The 5,024-nt window shown below is 42.8% G+C and overlaps 1 pseudogene; it reads left to right on the forward strand.

The window, feature by feature from the left end:
- Nucleotides 1-2,130: 2,130 nt before the first annotated feature.
- Nucleotides 2,131-2,310, forward strand: LOC110313809 (annotated as a pseudogene).
- The last annotated feature ends 2,714 nt before the right edge of the window (nucleotides 2,311-5,024 follow it).

Raw genomic sequence — 5,024 nt, forward strand, 5'->3', positions numbered from 1 at the left:
CCACCCCCCAGTATAAACCCGGAAGGGTTTCCCTGACACACTGGCTGAGGTGCCCCAATTCCCCGAGACTGGCCGCGTTCACTTCCGGTGGGGAAAGTCCCACCTCTTCTTCGGGGCGAGCCGGGTGGCGCTAGGGCCGCGCCCTGCCGAGCGAGCGGGCGAGCAGGGCCGCCCCGCCGGGTTACAGGTCGGGGCAATGGCCTTGAGAAAGGGCGCTTCGGGGGAAACCTCCAGCTCCAGCCTTCACGCCTGGAGCTCTTGGCCGTTTGGCTCGACCCCGGGCCCGCCCAAGTCCCTAGGCTTCTAGGTGTCCAGCAGCTGCTTCTGAGGACCTGATTCCCTCCCTGGCCCAAGGCCGCCAGCCAATAATCTAAGTGTTGAGAACACCAAACATCCCTCAGCTGGAAGTTACTGGGAAAATAAAACAGTTTAGGAAGTTGATTCTCTTTGCTATTATTTCTTTCCACTTGATGTGTTTCCGAAGCAACGTATGCAAACGACCCTTAGAGTTGGTGTGGGCTCTTGGTTTTTGAAGGTGCTGTTTTAGTCATGTATGACACTCTACTATCTGCCTCAGCTTCCTCAGCAAATACGAAACTTTTTTTTTTAAATCACAAGGCTCAAAGGGATCAGCATTACAAGTAGACTTTATGGTGAACTATTCAGTTTTGTTCCAACTATTTCCAACTACTGCACAGCAAAAATGGTAACCGATATCGAAAGGTGATTGCAAATGGTTAAGCCTGTGGAATAATTTCATTTCGTCTTTTTATCATCTGCAACGCATAACAAACTGCCCACCTGGCCGTTGCACAGTGAAGCCTTGTTTTAAAAGCCATCGTTCATAGCCTTGAAATTCAAAAGCAAATAATAACTCTAACTTCTATTTTTAGAGAAAATTGTTGCTCCTAACTTTCTATTTGTGAACTTCATGTCACATCCATGGGGCCACACGACCGGGCAGGATTTGGGGCTTTTCACACCTTCTTTATTCGAGCACACTCAGCAACCTGAGAGAATCTCTGGCCAGCCTACTTTAAAGTGACTCCACATTTCCTTATTTGCAAGCCCTAATGACCAAGCTGGAGAAAGAGATCTGTTTATTACCCAATCCAAAGTGGTAGGCGTTAGAAGCTAGGCGAATCACAGAAGTGTAAAATCCCACTGTCCCTGGTCAGTAGTCCCCAGTGTCACTTACAGTAGTCAAAGAACAGTTTAATTCACTTTTCTCCTCGGTCTCAAGCTGGTGCAGTCTCTCCAGTGAAGTGTCTGTCTCCAGCTAGCCTAGGTCCGGCCTGCTCGCCAAGGCACTGCCCTCTGCTGGGAGAGCTTTGGCCTGTGAGGTCTGAGTCTCCCCCATAGGTCACTGTTCCTTCCACACTTGCTGTTGCCAGATTTGGAGCTCTTCTCCCAGTCTGGCTGTCTCCAGACTGTCTGGTGGAATCCACAGCCCTTCGCCAGCCATGCTTATAACTGAGTGTGGAAATTCCTCTTCTGATCCAGCTAGCAGTGAGCAATCAAAGCAAGGCTGTGCTTATTCACGAAACTTTCAAAGCACTGCTTTTTTTTTTTTTTGAGGCCATCTCCCCAGTTGGCAACTCTAATGTCTGTCTCTGCTTTGGCCTTGTTGAGGGGAGGGTGCTTTGCTTTTATGTGTACGGCAACATTGACTTCCAAACAGTAGAGTCCTACTGAGCCGCTCAACCCTACTGGATGAATGAATGTGAGACTCAGTCTGAAGATGCTTTCAAATCTTGTCAGGAAGGATATTGGCTAACTAATCCCACGACTCATTAGAAAGTTAGACTTGGAAACTACTTCAATTCCAATTTATTTCAGGTAATTATTAAGAGCTAGATAGGTTTTAAAACAGAATACTGTGTAATGTATAGACCCAAGAGAACATTTTCATATGTTGGTTTGAAAAGCTGGCCTATGGAGGGCTGAAAGAGACCAGTGGTGAACAAATATACAGTTGCTCTCATTTTGTAAAATATATGAGTGCGATACAGCCTTTGACTTGGACACAAAGCCATTAATTATGGGTTCAGAGTATTTTGAGTAGACTTTCATTTTCCAAATGATTTTAGTTTTTAAACCAATTTGAACCTTTTTCCTCGTTGGGCATCTGAAGGCAAGATGGGTCACCAGCAACTCTACTGGAGTCACACACGGAAGTTCGGCTAGGGTTCTTGCTCTTGCTGGGTCTGCTCTAACCGCTACAATCTGATCCCTAAATACCATCTGAACATGTGCCCTCAGTACTTCCGTCAATATGAGAAGGCCATAGGTGTCATTAAGTTGTACTAAGCGACCTTGAATGGATTATTCGACTATCTACCAAGTGGAACCGATCATGCTAGTCTTTGTACACAAAGAATAAAAATGTGAAGACCTTTAAAAAAACAATTTGAAATTATTGTAGATAAGGAAGTAATCATAATCTTTTTAATTTTATATTATTATTATTATTGTGTAGTTATGCATGCATAGTCTGTGTGTGTGAATGGAGGTCCCAAGACCTTAGGAAAATCGGTTTTCTTCTTCCATCTTGGATTCCTGAGATCCAATTCTGATTGCCAGGCTTGTCAGCAAATGTCTTTCCCCCTGAGCCACCTTTCAGGCCCTAATGTTTATCATGTTTTGAAAGGAGGAACTAAATAAGATTGTTAATCACTGCTTCATCAAAAAACCATCTCCCAACCATGTAGGGACTGGTCTGTCCAATTTAAACAAGCTCCAGCCTTCTGCCTGCCTCTCTGGACAGCTCTATACTTAGAAAAGTATTTCTCATGCATTATCTGATGAGGCCCCAGTTGTTCACCAGCATACTCTCAATAGGCAGGGAGGGTATAAAGAGAGTTTAAAAGGGTTTGGCCTGGCAGTTGAGAATCTGTGCTCTGAATGGTACATTGAAGTTGTGGCTCTGCAGCCATCTAGCTGAACGACCTTAAGAGAGTCGGTGGCGCTGAGCCTGGAGCTCCTCACCTGTAAAGGGAGATAAGAGTTTGACATGGGAATGAAGTATTAGAGGTGACAGACAGTGCACAATCCCCTTGAACATTACAAAGCTTCAACACACACATTTGATGTTTGTATGACAATTTAGTGGTGCTGTGGGTGTAGCTCAGGATCAGCAGCATCTCATACAACCAGGCATAGTGAGCCAAGCCTGTAATGCCAGAACTTGGGAAGTGGAAACAGAGGATGGGGATGGGGATCAGAAGTTCAAGGTCATCTTGAGCTACATAGTTGAGTTTGAAGCCAGCTTCGAACATACAAGACACCATTTTTTTAAAAAATGCTAATAAAAATAAAAAGTGAAAAAAATGCTAGGGAAGAAAATGTTAAAGGCCTAATGTGTCCAAATGACACAGAATTAAGTATAGGGCTGCCCCGGGAGGCAGGCAGAGGTTGGAGTGTGCTTAAATTGGACAGACCAGTCCCTAAATGGTTGGGAGATGGTTTTCTGATGAAGTGGTGGTTAAGCAGTTCTCTGATGTATAAAGCTAAAAGCTCCTTGTGTTTTGTTTCAGGGCAAAACAATTTTTAAATGCTAGTATGTCAGTGAAACCACTTCTTAGATATGTATTTTTTAATTAAATTATTATTTACACTATTCTGCACCTTAATATTTTGCACTTAAAACACCTTGATTTTTTCCCTTTTCAGAGCATGTAAGTTTCTTTTTTCCTTTAAGTTTCTTATTTACTCTGTTGCTGTATCAAATAGACCACCTTCCCACTGAAGGACAATCTTTGTTTCCAGTCCCTTGCACTGAATGGCTCATGCAAATGTCATTGCTAGTTAATCTTCTGGGCAATTTTCTAGTTGTTCAAGAGCAGAAACAAAGGATATTTGCACATTAAATTCTTTGGGAAAATATTACCAAGTTGTTCTTCCACAATTGTATGTTGAATCAAGGGGCAGAATACTGTACTGTCTTGCCACAGTAACTGGTCAAAGGAGGTAAACTGCTTTAATCATACACTCCATCTCCATTGGGGACATCAAAACCCATGCTTTGAGATTTAGATTTTTTGTTTTAATTCTGTACACATCTCCTCTTCCATAAAGTTATCGCACAGGACTCATTCTCAAGAGCACAAACATTTTATTTTTCTATTTTTTTTATTTTTTGGTTTTTCGAGACAGGGTTTCTCTGTATAGCTTTGGCTGTCCTGGAACTCACTCTGTAGACAAGGCTGGCCTTGAACTGAGAAATCTGCCTGCCTCTGCCTCCCAAGTGCTGGGATTGAAGGCGTACACCACCATTGCCCTGCATAAGCACAAACTTTTTAAAAATCACGGTATGAAGAAAGTTCATACATTGATTGTCAAATATGTAAATCACAGATTAAATAGTTTCAGTTTCTAAAAATCATCCTGGCAGATGTTTAAAATCCCCGACATTGTGCTCAAGGCACTAGCAGCTCACATCTGTTAACTCTCCTGTTCTTTCAGGTCCACACCGCTGTCAGTTGATGTTCTTACAGCTTTTAACTGTGAGAACTAACTTACTTCAAGGGCCAGAGGAAAAGCTTTGTCCCAAGGCCTACCTTCTTCCTGTCTCAGTTTGCTGAGATCCTAGGACGAATGAGTCAGCAGTGTCTTCCTGATTACCTCCAGCCTCATTCACCTCAGGGCTTCAGGAGCCCCACCCCCAGCAGACCATTTAGATTGGCCAAAGGTCCTTGTAGCACCAACTAGCTTCTCAAATCCCCAAATCTTCCCTTTGGAATCCTGCTTACTGGCCTTATTCATTGGTTTATATTTTCTTATCTTTTTCTCATTATAAAGATTAATAGTCTTTGCAATAGATGAGATAAATGTATAGTCCCATTATTAACAGAAAAAAATCATCATTAATAGTTTACCATCAGTTTGCAAATTGTTTCTGTGGTAATTGATTTTAATGATGATGCACCATCCACATCCATGAAAACACACACACACACACACACACACACACACACAAACACACAATGTTTAACAAAGAATGGAATTATAAACTTTTGAGAGGG

Source organism: Mus pahari, chromosome X (genome assembly GCF_900095145.1).
Source record: "Mus pahari chromosome X, PAHARI_EIJ_v1.1, whole genome shotgun sequence".
NCBI classification, from domain to species: domain Eukaryota; kingdom Metazoa; phylum Chordata; class Mammalia; order Rodentia; family Muridae; genus Mus; species Mus pahari.